At 34.8% G+C, this 26,041-nt stretch overlaps 1 protein-coding gene and 1 long non-coding RNA gene across 7 annotated transcripts in view; one reads left to right on the top strand and one right to left on the bottom strand.

Annotated features, from left to right (window-relative positions):
• LOC102165728 (uncharacterized) overlaps nucleotides 1–26,041 on the bottom strand; it is a 582,163-nt gene that overhangs the window by 176,973 nt on the left and 379,149 nt on the right. Inside the window, exons 1-2 of one of the 6 annotated variants that reach the window (XR_014810753.1) lie at nucleotides 9,652–10,061; nucleotides 8,372–8,414 (exon numbers count right to left, since the gene is read on the bottom strand). The exons of 1 other annotated variant lie outside the window; for it this stretch is intronic. This is a non-coding gene — a long non-coding RNA (uncharacterized LOC102165728). Of the gene's footprint in view, nucleotides 1–8,371; nucleotides 8,415–9,651; nucleotides 10,062–17,731; nucleotides 23,045–26,041 lie in introns of those variants that run through there. 4 more of the 6 variants (XR_014810754.1, XR_014810752.1, XR_002345876.2 and 1 more) reach the window with 4 other exon arrangements.
• The window catches only part of LOC106504458 (uncharacterized), a 1,793,907-nt gene that overhangs the window by 1,722,547 nt on the left and 45,319 nt on the right, over nucleotides 1–26,041 (top strand). The window contains exon 18 of the transcript XR_014810743.1: nucleotides 25,087–25,157. The gene's annotated coding sequence lies outside the window, so the exon portion shown is untranslated. The remainder of the gene's footprint in view (nucleotides 1–25,086; nucleotides 25,158–26,041) is intronic.

Here is a 26,041-nt window from a genome sequence, read left to right as displayed (position 1 = left end):
AAAAAAAAAAAAGCAGCTTAAAAGTGGTTTTGTTTTTACATAAAACAATTCTATTTTACCACAATGGAATTTTTATCATTTTATAAGAGAGTCACAAATAATGAAGAAATATTTTAATGCTGTAATGTTATGGCTATACTCACACACTTGAAATCTTATACCTGTTATGAGTATCAAACTGTGACTGAGACCTTTACTGAAATACTTATTTTCTTACCCCAGAAAATAAAAATCAATCTTCTTGTGAAAGGTTTATTTTGAAAAGAGTAAACTGAAGGGCATATTTTTTTTGAATGGATTGTAATTAGAGCTAGTTGCATGATAGTTTCCCTAAAATAGCCTCCCATGAAGTTTATCTCCCTGGAAGGGTTTGGGTAGGATATACCTAACCATGATGAAAACTAAAACAAAGATGAACTGAAGTCAAAAAGCTGAAGAATCAGTGAGTTCCCATTGTGGCTCAGTGGATGACGAACCCAACTAGTATCCATGAGGATGTGGGTTCAATCCCTGGCTTTGCTTAGAGAATTAAGCATCTGGCATTGCCATGAGCTTTGGTGTCAGTCGCAGATGCGGCTTGAATCCCGCATTGCTGTGGCTGTGGCATAGGTTGGCAGGCCACGGCCACTGCAGCTCTGATTTTACCCCTATCTATATGCAGGGGTGGCCCTTAAAAAAAAAAAAAAAGAAAGAAAGAAAAAGAAAAAAAGATGAAGAATCACAATCAGTATAAAAGGATAAAGCTAAGAAACTTTACATGTCAAAAACATGAAATCACAAGTTATACAGATAGAAGCTCAGATAAAAGCCAGTGGTGACATACTTCAGATGTCCTCACATGGCAAGCCCCTAAGCACAACATATGCAAAACAGAATAACACACATCAATTTTCCACTTTTGACCTACTGAAGAAAAAGATGACTCCTGAAAATAATTCGAGGCTCCAGATACAATTCTTGCCACAAAGCCTGAAAATCCAACCACTGCTGTTAAAGATATTTAGAATATGTTCATGTCTTTAACAGTAGTCACATTCCCACAGTTTGATCCTTCCTATATTCAACTTCTCTGTGAATTCTAACCCCCCGTGATTCAACTTAGCCCTTTGGTTTCTGAACCTCTCATCATTTCACATCTACTTGACTAAATGCAAACACAAGGAAAAAATAGCACCAATTTTGTATTAGCCGCCAAGAAGGGGTCTTCAACACTTCAATAGGATCTCACTGTTGTATAGTTATATAACTTTCTAACTCCTCACAATAGCTATGTTAAGCCTCATCAGTCTCCACCACCATTTACTCTGAATCTTAACATACAATTTCACCTGTTTCTTCACAGAATAAAAGTTACTACATGGGAAATCCTTCAACTTCTTATCCCCCCACCCACTGAAAATAAATTGGAACCTGCTCTTATATTTATGCTCTCATGGCCTCCTTTCCAAGGCAAATTTCTCCTCCTGGCATATGAATTAAATTTTTTCTAATCTTCATATACATGTCATTTATCAGTTATCTCTCATCTCTACTGAATTCCTACCATGCCTCTAGCACTTCAGTGCTTCTTTAACCTGGTTTCAGGTTGGAATCAGTAAGAGCTTAAAAAATATTTTTTGCTGAGTTAGAATTCCAAAAATTCTTCTATAAGTGGCATGAGGTGTTGCCTGGGCACTAGGGTATTCAAAAACTCTTCAAATGACTTTGATTACAGCCAAGGCTCAAAGTCATTGTTCTATTGGGTCATTTTCCAAAAGCACAGAGCATTCAAAATTATTCATATATATATGAATATTAAAATTTGTTTTATATTCATACATATGAATATGAAAATTTGTTTTTTCTTTTTTGGCTGCCCCTGAAGCACATGGAAGTTGCCAGGCCAGGGATCTAATCAGAGCCACAGCTGTGACCTATGCCATAGCTGTGGTATTGTTGGATCCTTAAATCCACTGTGCCAAGCCAGGGATGGAACCCATGCCACCATAGAGACAGCACTGGATCCTTAACCCACTGTACCACAGTACAAACTCCAAAATTATTTCTATTAAAAAAAATCACAAGGTCCAAATTTAAGCATCAAAGTAAATGGTGATAGTAACATTCACAACCAAACGAATAAAGTAGCAATTCATGAGTTTACATTGATAAAAAGAAAGAAATAGAAGGAATCTACAATAGAATGATAGCTAACAAATGAAGAAAGCTGGAATTAGAAGTATTGCCTTTTGGCAACCATTGCAGTATTGATAATTCAAGAAATACATTCCAATAGATGCTTAAAAACAATGAATGATAATTGGATAAGAAACAGAATTTTGTATAATTTTAAGTTCCTCCCCACAAAATATTTACTAATTAAATATGAGACTAAATTGGGTAAAAACTGATCTTCCAGTTACAAAATTAAATAATAAAAATTAAAATCACCAGTAATGAGATAGGTCATTATCATGTATTACTTAATAGGTAGCAACGAGAAAAGAACAGCATCTTTTCTGTGATTTTCCAGCTGAACAGTATTTCCTGGGTCTAGTCATAAAGAAACAGATAAATCAATTTGAGGGACATGCTACAAAATGACTGCTCTGTGATCGTTAGAAATATCAAAGTGATAAAGGTCAAGAAAAGTCTGAGGAACTCTTCATAATGAAAAGGTCTAGTATTACAAGATAACTGTGTATAACACAAGATTCTGGATTGGATCTTTTTGCTGTAAAGATGATATGGGATAATTGCTGAAACTTGAATGAGGCCTGTACATGAAAAATATGGAAGTTCTTTGAACTACTCTTGCAACTTTCTAAGTTCAAAAATATTTCAAACTAAAAATAAAACAAAACAAAAACACTGACCTTATAGCTTTCATATATGTCTCTAATACTCTAACTTGTTTCTGGATTGTTTGCTTGTTTACATAACTTTTAAAAAGGTACTCTTCTAAATATTTCTTTATCTTCTTCCTTTCTGTACAGTCCAACTTTTTGAAAGGATAGAGTCCATTTGTTTTCTTCACTCATTTGTTTTCTTTTACTCCTGACAGCTATGTATTTGAATTCTGCTTCTAATATTCTACTGAAACTATTCCAACAAGTTTCATCTCTAACCTTTATGCTAAATTCAATAAAAAACCTACTGATTTTAGACACCATTAGTTTTCCTTTGAAATGCTGTAATGTAACTTTTTTGTGAGTTTTCATCTACCTACTGCTGACCATTCTCACTATTTCATGCATCCATTTATTCATCAAATATTCAATTAACTTTTTTGTGCACCAGATACTTTCTAGGAGCAGGAGATCCAGTGATGAACAAGATAGAGCAGGCCCTTGTTCCCATGAAAGTGTTATTCAAATGTGGGAAAATAGATGACAAAGAAGTAACAGATAAACATCAGTGTCAATATGATGATAACACAACAGGGTAGCTTGACAGAGAAGGACTGGGAGAGGGGATTGTGAAGTAGGAATTATTCTAGATAGATAGATCAGAGAAGGCCTCTCTGGAAAGTTTATTTTTGAGCTGAAAAATATCACAAAGTCTAGCAGAAGTCACTCCTGGCAAAATGAGCAACAAGTTCAAATGCTTCAAGTTTGTTTTGAACAAACTTGATGTGTATGAAGAAGAAAAAGAACAGTATGCAGAAGCAGGATGATCAAGGAGTAGCATGGTAGAAACAATATTACATCCTTATGTGATAGCTTGGTTTTCATAACACAATCAAAATGTTTTGTCCTGATCAAAGGCAGTGGGGCTTTCTGATTTAAATTTTAAGGTGAAACTGTCACTTCCTTTTCCTCATGTCTCTAAAGACAATGTGTGTAATGTTATTTTATTTTATTTTTTTAGTATTTATACCCTTCTCTTAATTTTTGGTACTTTCTATGGATTCCATCACAGACCTTCTATTCTTCTTGCACTACACATACTCTTTTGATAGTACAGTCCCATGATTTAATCTAACACTTATGTTTACTGATAATTCTCCAGAATTTCTTCTCAGCTCCATATCCACCGTTTAGCAGTCACTTTACATCTGCAGAGATTCTGCTCCTCATCTTCTCCTTCAGACCATCTGCCCTTCCTACATTTCCTGATTTAATGAATGATAAATCACCATACTATCCAGTCAGAAACCTAGCAGGTATCCCTGAATACCTATACACTTAATTGATAACCATATCATTGTAAGTTTTCTCACTAAAATCCCTTTTATTCCTCTCTTTCCTCTCTCCACACTGTAATAACATTGGTTAAGGCTTTTCTTGCATCATTTCTCAACTGATACACTGCAAACACCACTGCTTTTCCCATTTCTAGTTTTAGTTCTACAACATACAATCCATTTGGTTTAAGGCTATCAGAATAAACTTTCAAAGCTATCTCTGATCAAAAGTGACTCGTGTTTAGACACATTTGACTAAGGAGGAATTCCTTCACTGAGTCTCCTTTTCCAAGATGATTAATAATTGTAATAGTGATAAAAATTGTGATGTTGATGACAACTTATTGAATGATTGCTATAGGACATTTCCTGATCTAAGAGCTTTGAATGTATTAACCTATTTCTCACATTGACTATAAGAGGTAGGTTCTATTATTACTTCAACTTTACAAATGACATAATTGATGCACAGAGAACTTGAGTAAGCTGCCTCAAGGTAAATAGCCAGTAAGTGGCAGAACTAGCATTTAAACCTATCAATTCTGACTAAATTTGAACTTAGTTACTACAATATACAAATCTCTCTATGGCTTGCCCTCTGAAAACTTCCCAGCCCTCATTTCTCTTACACCAAACTCTCAGGTCATCTCAAATGCATTTCAGATCCCTTGTTGACATCATGCTCTCATTTTCCATGCCATTTTTATGAGGTCCTTCCGACTGTGTTATGTCTCTTTCCCTTTGTCATCCACTTAGAGCTTATTTATCCTGAACTGTCAAAGCCCATTTTGTTCCTCCAGGAAATCTCCCATTGCTTCTAGAGTCCATAAGTACCTTATTAGTCTGTGCCTCCCTCTGTTATAGTAACTGATCCCCTCTATACCATCGCATATGTTCATGTTTCCTTGTTTATATCCCCTTAACATTAAGAATCCTTTAAGGAAGGAAGTCTCTCATGTCTATGTCCTAGTGCCTCATGTAACAAGTGATTCCTAATATGTCATTTTTAAATAAAAATAAATAAATAAATACCACCACCATTCACTACTATCTCATTATATCTCAGTTTCATGGTTATCTAGTAGAGAAGGTAGTCCTTAAAAATGGGGTACATAATAGAAAGGTATTGAAAAAGAGAAAAGTGAAAAGTCACTAAGTATAGGAAATCTATATTGATGTCAATACACAGGCAAAGACAATTCTTAGCTATTCAGAGGCTACCATTAAGACACTGGATATAAGAGGGGGGAAATAGAGGCTAAAAAGTTATGAATAAGAAAACTGGTGCATTGAAAATGCGATGCTAAGAAATGATGCACATGCAAATTTAACAATTTTCCTGAGTAAGATTAAATGGGCTCAACCTTCTAAGAATTTAATACCTATCATCTGTTGTTGCAATAATAACTACCATTCTTGGGAAATGAAACCAATTGACACAGTTATCACACCACACTAAATTGTTTTCTTTGTTCCATCAGCCTATAGATACTTAGTTACGAACAGAAAAAAAAAATTGTTACTCAGTTGTGCCAAATTAGAATCTTGGAATTAAACTAGTGATTTTTACATTTACATGAATTGACTAGGGAGTTAGCTATGTACAGAAGACTAGATGTTCTCTTTGGAGTGAAGCATTTAAAGAAGAGGAGAGGTACTAGAAAAGAGGCTTAAGAATCTGAAAATCCAGCCCAAGCTAAAGTTTAAACATTTAGAGAAGATTGGTACTTGGAAAGCTATTCACCACTGCAAGTGTTCCAGCCTGGAAGGGTGGAAAATAAAATGCTGTTTACAAGTTTTCTCTGGTTTGTTATATAAAATGTGTTGTGCATGTGATATCTAAATTTAAAGTAACATGATTTAAACTGCAGTATGTGATGAAGAGTCCTCTGAGGTCACTAAAGCTTTGATTTTCCAGTTAGCTTATTTTATAGCTAGTGCTTTGGAAGCCATCAAGTCCATAACGAGATAGATCAATCAGATTGTTTTTATTGGTCTACTGCGTACCATACACTATACACAGCAGTATTCATTGAATCAGACTGCTTGGGAACAGCAGCTTTAACCTTGAGACTTGAGCAGAGAAAATAACAGCTTCAAAATTAAATCTCCATGAATTATATATATTCTTATATAAAATTGAATTTTTAAACAGTGTCAATTGAAATCCGCTGGTAATGAACCAAGTGCAGTTATTTCAAAGAAGAATCATAGTCAAAACATCACATGTTCACTGATTTAAAATAGCTTACTAAACGATATTCAAACAGATCTTGCAGTGGTTCAAAGAAACTCATATTTTTTAAATGGCTTCAATAATATACTACTTAAAAAGGTAAAGTAAAAAGATACATGACCTTCAGAAGTTGCTTCAAATGCCTGTGATGAATTTATTGTTCTGTTAGTTTATTTGCCTTTTTAAAAAATCTAAGGTATCTCAAATGATGTAATGCAAGCCAATCATATAGTAAATGGCACACTCATGGTACTTAATAAATATTAATTATTTTCTACAGATTTTTGAGAAGGCTCAAAGATTGATATAAAAAGCTCCAAATTGCCTGACCTAATAGTTTTCTAAGTGCAAATCCCTAGCTTCATCTGTGTTCAGATTCCTTTACAAAGCTCAATTGGCAATCAAGGGGAAAGTGGAAAAAGTGGTGCAAGGAACACTAAGCAGAAATAGTTTGTCTCAAGGATGAGGTCATGAATTCAAATTACAAAATCCAAACAAATAGAGTATATATAACTAGGGGTAGAAATCACGTACAAAGGATCTAATCTGTGAATGGGGGCATGGAAAAAGAATCTCTTTAGTGTGAGGACTCACAGGTGGCTGAGATTTTTTCCATTTCAATGACCTCTTCCAAGCTGCAGTAAATGCACCCTCAAATAGGTCATTTAGGGGAAAATATATTTCACAGGTTAGCTGGTACGGAACTGGCATGTGATCAGTGTCAGAAATGTTAGAGTTCATGGTACAGCTTCCATCTCATCAGGAAACTAGATGCAAATCCAGAACTAGAAAACAAGTACTTGACTCAGAAGATCCTAAGTAGAACTTACTGAGTGGCTGAGATATCAAATTCCAAAATACATATGATATATATGAATAGTGTACCAAGTTTTAAAAATAGTATGAATTTGGTTTTAACTCAGGCATTGGTTGAATGAGCTAAAATTTTGTGAAGGAGGTAATCAATACCTACACCTGACCCAGCCTGGGTGAAATGAGGACTGTCATAGAGTTTTCCAGAGCACTGTAAAATATCAGCATTCTCCTGACCTATCCAACACCAACCTGCAGGCACCATGACCAGAACTAACACTTTCTCACAGTAACCTTCAGGATCTCCTAAAGCTTAATCTCTCAGCCTCTGTTGGCAAGAATTTCACTAAAGAAATACTCTCATAATATTTTAAAGTCTCAAAATTAAAATGTCACCCCTAAGTTTTTGATGGTTAGATGTAAAAGGAATAAAAAATCATATTTAATTTACAGATAAGATAAAAACTTTCTGCTTTTTCTTGCTTTCCTTTGTACTTCTCTGCCATCCTATTTTAAATTCCACAAGTACAGAGCCAAGTCTATTATATCCACTGTTATATATCTATCACCTAGTAGGTGCTCATCCAATATTTATGGAATAGTAAATGCATGAAGAGATAGATAAATGTTGATGCTATTGAAATAAAAAAGAAACTCTTATCTTGAATTTCCTGAGACACTATTGGCTACTCTCTTTTCCTACAGCAATCTCTTTGGAATAGTCCTTTATAATTTGGCACCTACTTGTCCTTCTAGTGCCATCCTTTGAAACATTTTAAAAATGCTTCTTGGCATTTGCTGAAAATATTCAATACTTTTCTTACATTAAATGCCTTTCTTACAGTAAGCTATCACTAGATACTTATTGAGAAAATTCCGTGCATGCTATCTATGATGTAAAATAAGGTATCAATTCATTTCTCTCAGACTTAATTGGGATACTGTGATTTTGTTAGTTGAAGAACAGGGTCTTAATTGATGCCTTTCTTCATGTCTAACTCAGTGTTTCCTATGTGGTGGGTGCTCAAAAAATACTTGGGGACAGAAAGAGGAAGGAAACAAAGTAATTTCACTAGATATTAATGTAACATAAGAATAATTAATAATTTTGCCAAATATAAATCTATGGTATTATTCAATTCAACAGGGCTACTGACCTTGAGCTTCTAAGACATCAGGGTCTTGAAGAAGGATCAATAGCTGGAGGCAGAACATATGGTTGAAGTCACAGAGTGACAGTGTCTAACAGCCACTGTCTAAGCTGAATGCATCTCTCTGGCATTTTTCTTCAAAATACCCTGAGCCTGTGGCAGTATGGCAATGAGACTGCTAGACATATTAATAGAGCTGCAGCACTTAAGGAAGTAAATGTGACAGCTGCAATTTAAACCTGCCTTGGGGCAAAACTTAGGGATAAAAGAGAAGCATGCTTAACAAAGCTTCATATTTAGGAAAAAGTCCCCAAAAGTTCACAAAATGCACAACTAGATGAAACTAAGTTTTATAACTGTTTCCCACAGAAACTGATACAGAGTTTATGATGGAAGAAAATGGTCTGTAGGTTTTCTGTGAATCAGACATTATTCCTTTCTGCCTTCTTTGCCTTCATACATAAGGTTATACATTTTGTGACAGACAAGGCAACTCAGAAGGAGCTACTGCTCATCAGAGAAAGGTACCCTGGTTTGGAGGCGATCCTCTGTTATGTTCACAATGTATGAAAAGGTGCTGCAGTGAAACATTCAACTTCTGTTCTCAATGACTCCTGAGTTTAAATCAGTTTAAGAAATATTTATTGATGGTTTACCATGCAGTATACACTAAAGCAGCTTTGTATAATACCAATGTGGTTAAGCAGTTGTTGTACACATACAAACCTTGGCTTCTATTCATGCCTCAACACATTCACTGAATGACCTCTGCTAATAATAATTAATGATAAAAATATTTTGAGTGGTAATTGACAGACACTATCATTATGGTTATATGATTTACTTATCATAACTAATGGGATAGATATTGTGATTTTGATCTTCCTTGTACAAATGAGGGAACTGAAGCCTAAAGAAGTGAAATAATTTTCCCAATGTGTCTCAATATATGACAAAGCTGGGATGTGAATTCAGGCATTCTGAATCGACAGCCAAGATCTTAATTGCCAATTTATACCATCTCCTAATTCATTAATAATTTCTGGTACTGTTTCTTCATCTAAAAACTGGGCAATGAACAACTCCTTCCCTGCTATCATGAGAATTAAAAATAATGCTGTAGGATTTTTGTTGTTGTTGTTTTCCTTTTTTTTGCTTTAAAGCCACACCTGAGACATATGGAAGTTCCCCAGCTAGGGGGTCTAATCAAAACACATTTGTAGATATAAACAGTAATTCATATGGTACATACCCCGCTTAATTTCGCCACTCTCAATTGAACTTACCTCATTTCTCTGTTGTCTCCTGATTGGTTGGTGAGATCTACGTTCTTAATTTGCTGAATACACATTTCTTCCACTGTACCATTAAGCTACCACTCTCAATCTTTCCATTAGATAACTGCCTTAAAATCTAAAATTTTGAAACAGGAAGGACTAGCAAACCCAGTTGGTCCCTCTTCTGAATGCCTCTAGGCCAGAGCCCATCACCCCTCACCACTCTTTTAAGGACAAGTCTAGAACAAGGACGTCCGACACCCTAGGACCCAATGTTTCAATCCCAGGACTCCTCTGCCAGCCCTGGTAAATCTCACAAAATCCCGCGAGAGTAGTCTTTCACAGGCAGAAGTCGCAGCTGCAAACTGCAGGCCCAATTGATCCAGCATCCCAGCCCAAGCTCTTCCTGCCTCTCCGTCAAGATCCACACTTCTGCCGTCTACACACCTGAAATCACATAGCGCACCTTGAAGACTCCACCTGTACCCCATCGGTTTCACTGGAAAACCGTATATACTCCACAACCGGACCAAGTCTCAGTCAGGCCAACAGGTGCCCCCCACCCCGTGGTATTAAAAAAAGTCATACCAAAAACAGCATTGGTAATAAAGATAAATTTGATTTCTATTTGCCCAACTCCCACTTCTGTCAGTTTTCTAAATTCTCAATGATTGAAAAGAGGGGTTAAATATTAAATCTCTAACCATTTCCCAAAATATCCACATTTAACTAAAATAATTTTTGTTTTCTCACATTTGCTTAAAATATCTATTTTAAGTGCTTCTGCTTTGATAACAGTCATATAATGTAATTGTCTTTTAGTTATTTACAAATCTGCTTTGTTTCTCTCTGGACTAAGGAATAACTTAAAAGCACTTGCTGCAGTTCCTAATCCACAATTGTTGTTTAATAAATCAAATTTACTTTTTTTCCACTCCTGGTATAAAACACATAGTCTTTAGTACAGAAAAAAAAATAAGTTCTGTTTAAAATAGCTGGCTAATCAAGTCTGCTTGAATATCACATCTCTGTTTTGTTCTCAAAACGCTTACCTAACATAGAAAACTTTTCTAAACTATTGACATGCTTTACAAGTAGGAGTACTTTTGCATGAATGATGGTTAATTGCAAGGTGCAGTTGCAAGCAATCTGTATTAATTAGTTCAACAGCAAGTTCCTCTGAGAAGCTGCTGTCTTAAATCTTAGATCTTGGTCCATTTTCAAGCTCTCATCTTAGATTCCTTCCAGTTTGAATTTCTGTAAATCCAACATTAGAAAGCTTAGCATGGCAATTCTGAGATCCTCTTCACAAAGACTTCTGGATTCTAATTAGTTACCACCAATTACATGGCTGAACACAATATTTGGAAGGCAAAATTAAATTGAGAGTTAACTTCCTGCAACTTTGTCTACTGCTGCTACTAAAATGGTTCATGGATACATTTGTTTCAGTTGTAGTCTTGGTCTTCAGCTTCATGGGTAAGAAAAGCACTTAGGTTGTAGTGATAACAGATTTAGGCTCCTACTGAACATCTAGTGGCTATGTGGGTATCAAGAGAAGTTACCTCAGTGGTGATGGTAGTTTTCTAATACCTGTATTGTAGCTGTAGTGGGGTGCTCTTGAAATTACCTATTCCAAAGTCTCAGATTCCACTTGCACATGGTAGATGAAGCACACATTTCTAAATATTCTTGAAGGACCTACCTAGAGCCTTGTTCCAATCCTCCAGTTATTTTGTAATCATTCTTTATAACAAATGACTTTCTATTTAAAATAATAGCAATGCTTTCTGATTCCTGAAATTATTCCTGACAGGTACAGAGCATCTCAAGTTGAATTCTTAAGTCTGTGCTGATTTTGTAGAATTAATGACTTATTTTCTAAAGTACTTTTATTTAAAAAATATATTTTAACACTATTCTGAAAGGCTTGAAAAAATTACTTTTCATTCAGTACTTTAGATTTGAAAGTGAAATGTTATGGATGGGCCATTACATCAGAAATTACCTTATATTTTTCTATTTTTATCATCACAGGTGTCATAGAATTTGAAGTCAGACATTATTAATGAATATACTAGTTATGCATAATTTAACAGACTTTAAAATTAGCAGATATGGATATATTTTATACTTTCAATAATTATTTTAAGTGTGTTAATAAATTTATGTTCTAACAATGTCTTTTTAATGGTTAAAGGGACCTAAAGTCTTGTTAAATTTCCACCAATAAAGTATCTTTATTAAAAGAGAACTTGTGGAAATGTTAGTTAACTTTGGAAAGGATCAGAACCTAACCTTTACAAAAGAAAGAGAATGCTCCTATATATTTTTTTTTCTAGTAGCTATATTTTCTGGGAAATTCCCAGATATACTGACAGCACCAGATGTCAGCTGCTAGAAAAACAAGCCAAAATAGTAGAATTTTTAAAAGTCAGAACAAAAAGCAAAACAAGGTAATAGATAGTTAAAAGAGTATGGGGGGAGGGGCACAAAATTAATCAAAACATGAAACAAGTCTTTCCACATAAGAAATTCAAGTTAAACTTTTTGTAATTTTGATTAAATATTAACTGCATCTATTCAGTGGTATGAATGCAGAATAGGTTGAAATCTGTCAAATTTTACATGTAACTCAAGAGCTCATAAAAGGAAAAAGTCAAACCCAGTGTAAAACAGACATATTGGTGATTTGCAGCATTAGAAAGGTTTATTCATCAAGCTTTTTACAATTGCTAATGAATTTGGTTTTTTTGTAGAATGACTAGACTGTGTTCAACTTGTTATATATTGATTGGTTACTTTTTATAGTTCATTACAATGATACCTTAGGAAACAGATTTCCAACAGTTTATGTTTCAGGGTACACTGCAAGCTGTCACAGAGAGTGGATCTTATAATACAAATTTTTCAAGATTCTTAAAATGTAGAGACTGTATTTAGGTTTATTTTAGAAACAGGATTGCAGGTCTAGGCAGGATGAAATAGGGTTCTAATGGACAAAAATTTGGACCTGAGGTAGCCAATCACCTTGTCACTCCTACAAGACATTTTTTCCAGTTAATGGCTTTTTAGTGCCCAAGATGGTAGTTTTCAAGTATGGCTTCAATAAAGAATTAGAGTTGATAGGGAGACTTATGGTAGAAGAAAAAGACAAGATAATGGATGACTTATACTGCAGACTTGTACCACTGATTTGACTATGTTTTATTTAATACAGACTTCAACTTTTAGGTCTATGTTACTTAGTTCCCTAAATATTCTTAAAAGTTATCATGTAACTTGGACTTTGAAACTTTGAAATATTGATGTTAAAGGAAGAAGACAAAAATGAAAGATATCTGCTTATAAAATGGAACTGTCTGGGTCACATGTTGAGGTTTTATAATTCAATTTTATAATTTTATCATGTGTGATAAATATCAACTGGATAACTGACATTTAGATAACACAGGTAAGGCATATACAGCAGGGCTTGTCAGCATTTCACATCCATTCCACCATAAAATACATTTCCATCCTTCCTGCAAAGGACGTACTTCCTAAGTGTATTTATTATTAAAATTTCAATCAAATATTTCCTTTAATCAGGACTCCTGAAAACCATAAATGAAATAATCATGCATAATAAGTTTTACATTTCCCAAGCACTGAAAAGAAAAAAAAAGTGTTGATTTATCCTGTCAACAAAATTGCAGTACAGATACCCTATTAGAGAATAAAAATATTAAGGACAAACATGTTAGAGTACCTGAAATCAGCTGTCAAGGCCAAGGCATGCCATAATATATATAATTTGAGTAAAGTTTGCAATCAGGCTTGAAGCCCAATTTTTATTTCTCTGTTTTAAAATGTGACACTATACAAATCTTATCATATTATGAGATCAAATTTACATGTGTCTTGATTAGTAAGTTGAAAGAAACAAATAGTAAAAAATAAGTTTTCTAGTTTGATAGGAAACAAAATATTATGGAAATAGATTGATGGATATTTGCTTGACAGTCTGCTTATTGCCCTACTCAAAGATTACATTGCTACTCTAGGAAGTATAACAAGAAATAAGTAGTAATTATTTTCTTATGTAATTAGTGTATCCTGCTAATGCATGATAGTATCCTTGAGCTATCTTTGTCCTAGCTGTGGTTAATAAGTTCATTTGATCTCAGTTAATTTTAACTGTGATTTGGTGTTATTTAGGATATTATTTTTCATCATACCACCTTCTTGCTATAGGTAACAAAGAATACCCACAACATAATTTAGCTTTGTTTTATTTAGGTCATTATAATTAATAGTCAGAAACAATTGATAGAATTCCCATGATGTAGGATATTTATCTCTTTATAAATGTAAATCAAAGTTTGGAATATCTCACATTCTGTTTCCTGACTTATTTTTTTTAATATAATGTTTTTAACTTTTTTGCATTATACCTATTTTATAGTGTTCTGTCAATTTTCCACTGTACAGCATGTTGACCCAGTTACACATACATGTATACATTCTTTTTGCTCACATTATCATGCTCCATCATAGGTGACCAGACATAGTTCCCAGTACTACACAGCAGGATCTCATTGCTAATCCATTCCAAAGGCAATAGTTTTTATCTATTAACCCCAAGCTCCCCAACCACCCTACTCGCTCCCCCTCCCCCTTGGCAACCACAAGTCTCTTCTACAAGTCCATGATTTTCTTTTCTGTGGAAAGGTTCACTTGTGCCATATATTAGATTTAAGATATAAGCGATACCATATGGTTTTTGTCTTTCTCTTTCTGACTTACTTCACTCACGATGAGAGTCTCTAGATCCATCCATGTTGCTGCAAATGGCATTATTTTGTTCTTTTTATGGCTGAGTAGTATTCCATTGTGTATATATACCACATCTCCCTAATCTAATCACCTGTTGATGGAAATTTGGGTTGATTCCATGTCTTGGCTATTGTGAGTAGGGCTGCAATGAACATGTGGGTGCATGTGTCTTTTTCAAGGAAAGTTTTGTCTGGATATATGCTGAAGAGTGGAATTGCTGGGTCTTATAGTAGTTCTATGTATAGATTTCTAAGGTACCTCCATACTGTTCTCCATAGTGGTTCTGCAAGTTTACATTCCCACCAACAGTGCAGGAGGGTTCCCTTTTCTCCACACCCCCTCCAGCAATTGTTATTTGTCGACTTATTAATGATGGCCATTCTGACTTGTGTGAGTTGTATCTCCTGGTAGTTTTGATTTGCATTTCTCTAATATCAGGGATGTTGAGCATTGTTTCATGTGCTTTTTGGCCATCTGTATATCTTTCTTGGAGTAATGTCAATTCAGGTCTTTTGCCCATTTTCCCATTGGGCTGTTGGCTTTTTTGCTGAGTTGTATAAGTTTCTTGTATATTTTAGAGAGTGAGCCCTTGTCAGTTGCATCATTTGACACTCTTTTCTCCCATTCTGCAAGTTGTGTTTTTGTTTACTTTTTGGTTTCCTTAGCTGTGCAGAAGCTTGTCAGTTTGAGTAGGTCCCATTGGTTTCTTTTTGCTTTGATTTCCATTCCTTTGGGAGACTGACATGAGAAAATATTCAAAAGGTTGATGTCAGAGAATGTTTTGCCTATATTCTCTTCCAGGAGTTTGATGATGTCTTGTCTTATATTTAAGTCTTTAAGACATTTTGAATTTATTTTTGAAAAGTCAAAAACCACATGATCATCTCAATAGGTTCAGAAAAAGCATTTGACAAAGTCCAACATCCATTCATAATAAAAACTCTTACCAAAGTGGGATAGAGAGAACATTCCTTAACGTAATCAAAGCCTTTAACAAAAATCCGACAGCAAATATAATACTCAATGGAGAAAAGCTGAAAGCCTTCCTACTAAAATCTGGAACAAGACAAGGATGCCCACTCTCATCTCTGTTATTCAACATAGTAATGGAAATCCTATCCACAGCAATCAGACAAACAAAAGAAATAAAAGGCATCCAAATAAGAAGAGAGGAGGTAAAACTGTCACTGTTTGGAGATGACAAAACCCCAAGGACACAACCCAAAAACTACTTAAACTGATCAACAAATTCAGCAAAGTAGTAGGATATAAGATTAACACTCTCAAATCAGTCACATTTCTGTACACTAACAATGAACTATTAGAAAAGGAATACAAAAACACAATACCTTTTAAGATTGCACCTCAAAAAATCAAATACCTGGGAATACACCTAACCAAGGAGGTTAAAGACTTTTATGCTGAGAACTATAAAACATTAATCAAGGAAATTAAAGAAGATGTAAAGAAATGAAAAGATATTCCATGCTCCTGGGTTAGAAAAATTAATATTGTAAAAATGGCCATACTACCCAAAGAAATTTACAGATTCAGTGTAATCCCTATCAAATTACCCATGGCATTTTTCACAGAACTAGAACAAACAATCCAAAAATGTATATGAAACCACAAAAGACCCAGAATTGCCAAAGCAATCCTGAGGAACACAAACCAAGCAGGAGGCATAACTCTCCCAGACTGCAGGAAATATTACAAAGCCACAGTCATTAAGACAGTGTGGTACTGGTGCCAAAACAGACATACAGACCAATGGAACAGAATAGAGAACCCAGAAATAAACCCAGACACCTATGGTCAATTACTCTTTGACAAAGGAGGCAAGAACATAAAATGGGAAAAAGTCTTTTCAGCAAATGGTGCTGGAAACTTGGACAGCTGCATGCAAATCAATGAAACTAGAACACACCCTGACTTATATTTTAAAAACAGATTTTCTTCTCACTTTTAACTAATCCCTCATTTTAACTTTCTAGTCTGTTTAATCATTCAATGCTCACTGAATTCCTGCTTTGAGCCATGTCTCATATATTTTTTTCAATACCAGTTACCCCAGAAACTTTGGTGGCTCCTTCCCTGATTAATTTAGTCTCCCTCCCAGAGGTAACCATTTTATCAAATTTTGTGAAAATCATTTTCTTGATTTTTCTTGAGTTTTGCAATCTATGTATATATCATTATCAATTATAGTTATAGTTTGATTTTATCAAGTATTGAAAAGGGAATCATAAAGTATTATATAGTCTTTTGCAACTTGAATATTTTATTCTTTTGCTCAAAATTATTTTAGAGATTTATTCATGCTGAAGTGTGTACTCGTGATTTGTTCATTTTAATTCCTATTCATTACATTTTAATATACCACAATTTCTTTATCTATTCTACTGTTGATAGAATTTCAGTTTTTCCAAATTTTCCATGTAAAAATAGTGATAGAAGTATCTTATATATACACACATATATAATTTGTATATATAGTATATTTCATATATAATTTTATGTTATATGTAAAATTGTATACTAGTATATATAAGGTTTTATATATAGTCTTTTTATATATCCCGTTGCATATATAAAGACTTTCTTAGGAATGGAATTGCTGGGTCATAAAGTATGTGAATCTTCAATTTCTCTAGCTACTGCCAAACTGCTATTTAATGATGTGGTAAAATCAATAGTTTATGTGAGTACCCAATGTTCCACAATCTTGCCAACACTTAATTTTCTTAGATTTTTAAGTCTTTGCCAATCTAGGAGGTTTATAATGCCATCTCATTGTGTTCTAATTTGCATTCACCGAATTACAAATGGGTTAAGCTTTCCTCATAAATTTATTCAACCGTATTATATTCTAAAGGCTTTCTGGTTTTTCCATTCACAATTATGGTTTTTAATCTACTTGAAATTGATTTTCACTTATGATATGAGGTTGGGAGCAAGCTTTATTTTTTTTGATACCTTTATCCCATTTATTGAAATTTATCCTATCTATCTTGAGATGTATAACTATGTCTCAGAGGTATTAGGTATTCGTGTATGTGTGGATCTGTTTCTAGGTCTCCAGTTATTTCATTTTCTCTAGTTTTTATCTTTGCACCAAATGCTGTAAATTTAACTACTGTAACTCTATAGATGGTAGGTTTTTGGGCCACTCTGCAGAAGCAGAATGAACCTACACCCAAAATGTGGTTTGCCTGAGATACTTATGATGTCACACACAGACCAAAAGTACATGAAAAAGTTTATTACTTACATAATGATGCTTTCTGAGAAGATTGGAGCAGACTTCCCAAGCTCCATAGGCCTTCAGAGAGTGAGGAAATAAGACTTGCTTGGGAGTTTTAGTGAGGTAAAGGGTAAAGCCAGGGTGCGTGTTTTCCACATATGGGCAGAGGCTTGATGGCTTGAATCTCCTCCTGATGCCAAAAGAGTTAGCACACTAGCCTTTCTTATCATTTTGCCCAGATGTGGAGCAAAATGGAAGAGAAAAGAGTAAAGATATCAGCAGTCAAATATTAAGTTATGGAGTCAGATTCTATATTACAATTTACTCCCCGTGTTAACTGATGTCTAGATATGCCATGTTTTTTTAACTAAATTTGAACTTGCTTAAGCCATTCTGATGCTCTATGAGGCCTATAGACTGAAGCCTGTATAACAGGCAAAAGTTCTATTGAAGGCTTTGTTTAAGAGCCCTGCATTATGTATTCTGAGACGTGAAATGAGTGATTTGGTCATGGTCAATAATGTCTGAAACTCTAAACAGGAAAAGGAGAGTCTTATTGAGGTTTTGTGTTATGGGTTTAGGATATGCAGAGGCTTGTGTGACCTTGATTTATATTTGCAGTATCTGTGAGGCTAGAGATTACTAGAGTCTTTATCCCAAAGGAGAAACTTAAGATAAGGATTTGTTTTACCATATTTGGCTGGACCCAACAGCCAGACTATTTGTAATGCCCCACAGGTAAAAATGTGTATATGCAGCCTATTGTTGTCTAGGGCATTCAGTGCTAAGAGTACTGCCTGAAACTTGACCTTTTGTGCTTACTCCTGAGTCCCATCCTTTATCAGGGATATCCTAGGGATGAAAAGCAGCAACTCTCACTCAACTCCATCACATGTGATAATGCTATATTATCCATGTGTGCATAAAGCCCCCTTCTTATTCACTTAGTAAATCCCAAATTGTTCCAGAGTTAGCCCAGGAGTCCTCCAGCTCTATAGCATTTGGCAAAGGACTAAAATCAGGGGAGGCCAACCCTCCTGCAGATGAGAATCCAGGTTTGGCTCCATCATTTAACAAGGAGGTTTCCGTAGCCATGCTGACATTACACTGTGCTGTTTCCATGACCCAAGGCATGATAGGAAGCTAGGTGTAACAGTCATAGGCTTAGGGTCTTGAGAATTTTTGTTTCCAAGAGAACCTAGTACATGGACTGAAATTGCTTCTTTAATAGCATATTAAAGGTGGTCAGTTTCTGGCATGGAAGGCCAAAAGCTAATTGTCATCATAATGTCAAGTCCAGAGACTATCAGGAGGCATGAGAGGATGTTGCCTCTAAAAATGAAGGGGTATCTGGGATTCCTTCAAGCACTATCAGGACTACCTGTTGTATTTCAATTTGGACAGATTATAGAGCCTTTTGTTGGAGGATCCTATTCAAGGTGAGTTCATTTATAAGCATACTTAAATTAAAAAAAATGTAGAATACGTTGCCTCTAGAACCCAGGAAAACCTAAAAGATGTTGTAGGGGCTGGAGGCTCATGGCTATTTCTTGACAATGTCAGAGATGAAGAAGGCCTTACCTGACCAAATGGCTTGGTTTTCAGGAACTTAACCAAGATGGCAGGGGTTCACATGATATGTGAGTCAGTGGTACAACTGTGTGTGTGTGTGTGTGTGTGTGTGTGTATGTGTGTGTGTGTGTGTACGCACGTGCATGTGTATAAGCTCCTTTGGAGTATTTGTATGTTCTCAATGAGTCTGTGAAATGAAACTCAATGAGAAGGAGGACCTTATCAATGCAGTGTCATAACTGTGTCTTGGAGAAATTTGCATGCAGTTAACATTTTGCCTGCAAAGGTATATTTAGGTACTTTCAGAAGTTACAGAATTTTTGCAATAGACATCTATATCAAATCATGTCAGTTATATCTCAATAAAGCTGGCAAAATTTTTAAATCAAATTGTGACTAAAATATTGCTGAAGCAGGCACGGAACAGAGCATATAAACCAAAGCTATAATAGCAAAACATTTATCAATTTCTAATTGGATGGAATCAGTAATTTTCATCACACACACATAATATAGAGATACTTCTAGTTGTGACAATCCTATACCTCTGTCCTTAAATGCCAACTGATTATTGAACTGACTTAGTTTGGTTAAGTCTGTGATAAAGAATCCTACTTCAAGCCTCCATACTAGAATATCATAGACTAGGTAGCTTTAAAAATAAATATTGTTTCTTACAGTTCTGGAGTCTGGAAGTCTGAGACCAGGGGACCAGCACTGTTGGGTTCTTGAGGACCTGGTTATGTTCCCACATGGCCTTCATGCAGTGCATGCATGAAGAGAGAGATCGTCTGTCTCTTCCTCCTCTTATAAGGGCTTTAATCCAATTACAAGAGGATTACTCTCATGGTTTAATCTAACCCTAATTACCTCTCAAAGATCACACCTCCAAATATTATCATATTGGAGATTACACTTTCAACATACGAATTTGGTGGAGACATAAATTTGTAGTCCATAGCACAGAATCTTAAATAGAACTCAGTAAATACAGTACAAAGCAGCAAAGCTCAAAGTGCTGAGCTAGCCAGCAGAAAGCAGATCAAAATGAATGTGTACAATCATGCAGCAAAACCAGTAAGCAAAGCAAAGCAAAATGAAGCAAAAGAACAGATTTTTGGTGGTAGCAGTATCAGCATAGACCCCAACTTGCAATTTGGTTTAGATGTCAATAATACCATAGCCATATGAAGAATGTGTGAAAATGCTAATGGATGCAAACTGTTGCTTTTGGAATGGATTAGCAATGAGATCCTGCTTGTAGCACTGAGAACTATGTCTAGTTACTTATGATGGAGCATGATAAGGGGAGAAAAAAAGAATGTATACATGTATGTGTAACTGGGTCACCATGCTGTACAGTAGAAAAAAATTGTGTTGGGGAAATAACAATAAAAAAAAAGAGAGACAATAATAAATGTTGACAAGGATGTACAGAAACTGGGCTCTTACTTTGCTGATGTGAATCTAAAATTGTGCAACTACTTTGGAAGCCAGTTTAGCAATTTCTTTAAAAATCCGGACATAATTTTAGCATATGACACATCAATTCAACTCCTGGTTATCTATCCAGGAGAAATAAAAACATACATCCATAAAATACAATAAAATAAAATAAAATGAGGCTTTCTGGAGAGAACAGGGCAGCCTTCCCAAGATGATCTAAAAAGACCAGCTTGGAATTTTTATTGTGGTTAGTCTTTGGCACCAGGCTGAAAGTTCCTGTACTTGGGTGGAAATTAAATGGTTTGAATCTCCATCTGGCACTGAAGGAAGGAGTCCCAGGCCTTCTTTTTAACCTGCTTCTTTGTGTGGCTGAAGGAGAAGAGGGAGAAATGAGTCCTAAAAGCATATAAAATCAAATAACAAAATATGGAATACTTACAGTAAGATGCACCCTCCCACTTAGAGAATTAGGATTATAACATGACTTGGTGTGATTCTCTTTTTGTTCATCCTTCTTGGAGTTTGGTGGACTTGTTAGATCTGTAGATTCATATGTTATCAAATGGGAAGTTTTTGGCAATTATTTGCGTGAATATTTTTTTTTCTTCTCCAATCACTCTTTTCCTCTGAGACCTCAATTATTCATATATTGTTACACTTGATGGTATCCCAGTCTCATAGGTTTTGTGTTGTGAGACATGCTTCTATGATATTTTCTTAGCCTCTTTGCTGAAAACTCCATCTTGTCCTGCTTTACTTTACCCCATCTTCCTGCTTGAAAAACAGTCACAGTGCTGTTAAATAACTTAAGCTTAAAAACAAAGACCTAAAGGCATAAATTATTCTTAGAGTCAGCTGAAAGAGGACATAATGTGTTGGTCTAGGCACACAGGACCTGTGCAGATAGGCATGTTCTTTGCACAGCATGGTATGTCCTCGAAAGAATAAGAGGAAAATGAGCCTCATGGCCCCAAGGGGTTTATGAGGGTCATTAGCAAGATATGCATTAGCATGGAGAACCAAGGAGCAAACCTATGCATGTCATCTACAGAAGCACAATGGTGATTCTCTAGAATGCTATGCATAGATAGCTGATGCCAAGCTTCCTCAATGCTAATGACTGTTAAATGCCTAAAGGCCAGAATAAAAGCTTAATCAGCAACCGGCTATGTGACTTTTAAAATAACTTAAAAAAACCTATATCCTTCACCTGCAACTCCCTTCTCACTTGACATAATCCTCAAGAGCACAATAAAAGCCTTGTGGTTTCTTGAGGTGATGCTCTTGGTTCCTGAGACCTTGAGTCCCTGATTCCCAACTTTGTTTAAGATAAATGTCTCTGTGTCTTGTTTTGTTAACTTTTTTCCTCAAGTTTCACAGCACCCCTTCTTCAGCCCCAACCTGCTGAGCTGGTCTCTGGCAGTTTTGTTCACTTCATTCTTTCTCCTTTTGTTCTTCCGGTTGAGTAATTTAAATGAACCTATAATAAAGTTTGCTGAATTTTTTTCTTCTGCATATTCAAATCTGCTATTGAAAACCCCATCATGAATTTTTCATTTCAGTTATTTTACTTTTTAACTCCAGGATTTCTGTTTTGTTCCTTTTTAAAATTTCTATTTCTTGGTATTATTCTCTAGTTCTAGAGACATCATTCTCCTAGATCCTTAGCTTTCAATCCATAATTTCCTTTAAGAGAATATTTTAGATACTTGATGTAAAGTTTTTTTCTAGTAAGTCTATTGTTTGTGCTACCTCAGGAAAAGTTTCTGTTAATCTCCCCTGTAAACTGGCCATGCTTTCTTATTTCTTTGTATGCTTCATATATTTTTTGTCAAAAATTGAATATTTTTGAATATTAAAATGCTAATTCTGGAAATCAGATTCTTCCCTCTCGAGTTTTTGTTGCTTGCTGTGATTGTAGTAGTGACTTTGTTTAGTGACTTTTCTAAATGACTTTGTAAAGTCTGTATTCATTGTGATGTGTTGTCACTGAAGTCTGTTCTTTGAGCTTAGGGTCAGTAATGCTTTGGGGAAGATCTCCTTGAATGCCTGGGATAGACAAAAATAAGCCCACAAAAAATAGTAACAAACATTCTCTTCTAGTTTATGCAGAGTGATTCTCTGTTGGAGCATTCTTCATCCTTCAGGCCATTTACAAGTCTACCTTATCCTTCACCTTCTTCTGCTAAATCTACAGTTCCGCCACAAGTGGAAGTCTTAAGAATATAATTTTTGTATTTTTGTAATTGTTCTCTTGATTTTCTTCTTCTTTTCTCATGTTTTTCATATCTTTGTCTAAGTGGCCTTCTTTATATTTCAACTCTGCAAAAAAATGACTATCATATTAAATGTCACAAAAGATCTTTTTTGCTACATTCATTTTTCCTTTTAACGTGTTCTTCTTTATGATCATTGTATTTATAGTTCCTTTAAAGTGTCATTCTACTATTTGTAGTTTCCCTTTCTTTTCTGTGTTCCCATTTGTTTTATTGTTTGAGGTCTATTTTCATATTGGAGGTTTCCCTCAAATATATAGTTATCCAGACTTCTGGTTGTGAGAATTTTGTGGCTTTGAAAGTGTTCATAGAAGACAATATTTTATTTTTAAGAATTAATGTTTAATTTTTTAATGCAATCACTTAAACTTCTATAAGTTTTTAAATACAAATCATTTATAAGTTTAGGAGCTTTTGAATAACATGTTCAATTTCAAATGAAAGTTAATTGTGGACTTTAAATTGCATTTATACATGTACTATTTTCAATTTCCTTCTAAATTACTTTATTTGTTTCATTCAAATAAACCCTTCCAGTGTATTTAAATAATTCATAAATCTAATAAACTTATGAATATGATTAATCTAAAGTTCTCTCAGAGTTTGATACTGAATATACACTTAATAAAATTACATCTTTAAATCAAAAAACTAAATCAATTATTTAATAACAATTTAAAGGCTGTCACTCTGATAGGCCAAATTCCCTTAAAGGGTACAGGTGCAGAAAATACCTACCTCTAAGTGTAGGTCAAATGCAAGAAGCCTAGGGCACTCATTCCTTTTCCCCCTTCTACCTCTTGGCAAATATAAATCTGGGTAGGCTTAAAACAGCACAGTAGAAAAATGCAAGTTTCCCCAGATGCTCCACTTTCTCAAAAGAGATATTTCTGCCATCAAGAAGCTCCTGTTGTATGTAATCAATTAGGTGTTCCCTGCCCCTTTTTGGGTCCTCTATAATTATGTAAGGGATTTAGAAAAGGCCCTTCTATTGCATGTCCTCCGTATTGTCTTTCTCTGATAGGCCTAAGGAATCTTTTCTGTGGGATAATGAGAATTATCCCACAGAAAGAATTGCCTGTACTTTACTCTAGAGTTCTCTGCCTGTAAGTTATTCCAATAAACCTTATTGACTTAAGTGATAATGTCAATACATAGTTTCCTTATGAACACAAACACACCTTTACTATAGCTTAATATGCTAAGGAAGATGATTCTCAGTTAATTGAAATTATTATTTTATAGTTGCTTTGTTTTGGCCTTCAAAATTTCAACAGGGATTGGTCTTGAATAAAATCAGTATCCCCTCATTTAAGGCAATTTTACATTCATATACACCTAATTGTTCTGTCTACTTCAGAAGTCTAAAGTTTCACTGAGCTGATTATTTGATATCTGCATTTATTCAGCTGTTTAGCTACAGAAAATCTTTTCGAAATGATGCAAAAATATATAAATGCTATGAAAATCTAAAATATGTAAATTAATTCTCTAACTTGATGTATTAATTTATACTCTTTGGCCCATAAGATTTATATATTTGTATTAAATAATATATATATAGAGAATGATATATAATTGAATTTTGAATATTTCACAATGGCTTTATCTGCCACAAATTTTGAGGTAATTTAATCAATGTAGTTGGGAACTAAAAAGATGATTGGGAGTTCTGGATACATGGTAGGGCTTGAAACTCCTGGAATTTAATCACAAATTTCCATGAATTCCTTATAATTAAAGGTATGACTACTCTTTGAGGTCATTCTACTTCTCCAGAAGAGAATCAAGAAATACCTCAAATGTAGGGGGATAAAAATGGGGTATATGCTTGACAAACTGTGTGATAAGATCAGGGAGGAAAAGTTGAGCTGAGGTTTTACATTAACTCGGTATCTAGACTTTCACTGAATGCCCTTTTTCTCAGTCCACATACTCACTCTTTCATCACAGTACAGCAGGTGTATTTCAATAGGGTAAATTTCTTATGAATAAATAATAATTATTCTTTATTCTTCTGTGAGGTAGAAGGTTTAAATACAGCAACTTATTCATATAATGAGACTTCACCTATTCTTCTGTTTTCAGCCCTTTATAGTACCATCATGCCCTTCCATACTCCTGGCATACTCAGTACAGTTCCTGGGGAATTTTCCAAGGTGAGTTAGCTGTTTTTTTACTTTCATTTCTCTTGGAAGTCGCTTATTTTGCACTTTGCTTCTGCTCTGCTATGCCAATTACCACTCAACTAATTCCTTCTTTGTCCAAAAAGTTGAATTTTTCTGTCTACACTTGTTTCCTATTCTAACTCTTTTACTTTGTTGGTAATATTTTTATTTCTTCTCTATCATTTAAGGAAAGTTTCTGGAGAAGAAAGGCTTCAAATAAGTTGATTCTCTCTTTTTATGATGTATCTTATTAAAATGACTTAGATTGAGAAAATAATATGATACATACAAACATATAATTTTTCACATATATGGATATATTATGCTCATACATATATGTAGTTTTAAGTGTAATTCTGAGTTAATTATATTTAAAACTTTCCTGTGAATAATAATTATAATTCATAATGATTATATTAGAAAATATATATTATATATAAAAAATATTCTAACATATCTAAACGAAATAAAAAGGGTTTGTTCCCTTAAAATAAGAATATGGGGAGTTCCTGTCGTGGCGCAGTGGTTAACGAATCTGACTAGGAACCATGAGGTTGCGGGTTTGATCCCTGGCCTTGCTCAGTGGGTTAAGGATCTGGCGTTGCCGTGAGCTGTGGTGTAGGTCACAGACGCGGCTTGGATCCCACATTGCTGTGGCTCTGGCATAGGCCGGTGGCTACAGTTCTGATTAGACCCCTAGCCTGGGAACCTCCATATGCCGTGAGAGCGGCCCAAGAAATGGCAAAAAGACACACACACACACACACACACAAAAAAAAACCATTATTGTTGAATTAAAAAGGTTTTCTAAAAAAAAAAATAATAAGAATATGATGAAAAGAGGGTCAGGAGAATATCCATTAAATACTCTGTTA

This window comes from Sus scrofa, chromosome 7 (genome assembly GCF_054392235.1).
Source record: "Sus scrofa isolate SSC_HxYL_T2T_F1_AM1 chromosome 7, Sscrofa_HxYL_maternal_Yorkshire_Landrace_v2.0, whole genome shotgun sequence".
In the NCBI taxonomy this organism is placed as follows: domain Eukaryota; kingdom Metazoa; phylum Chordata; class Mammalia; order Artiodactyla; family Suidae; genus Sus; species Sus scrofa.
Note: the sequence above shows the minus strand (reverse complement) of the source record. Positions and strands in the feature narration are given on the sequence as shown.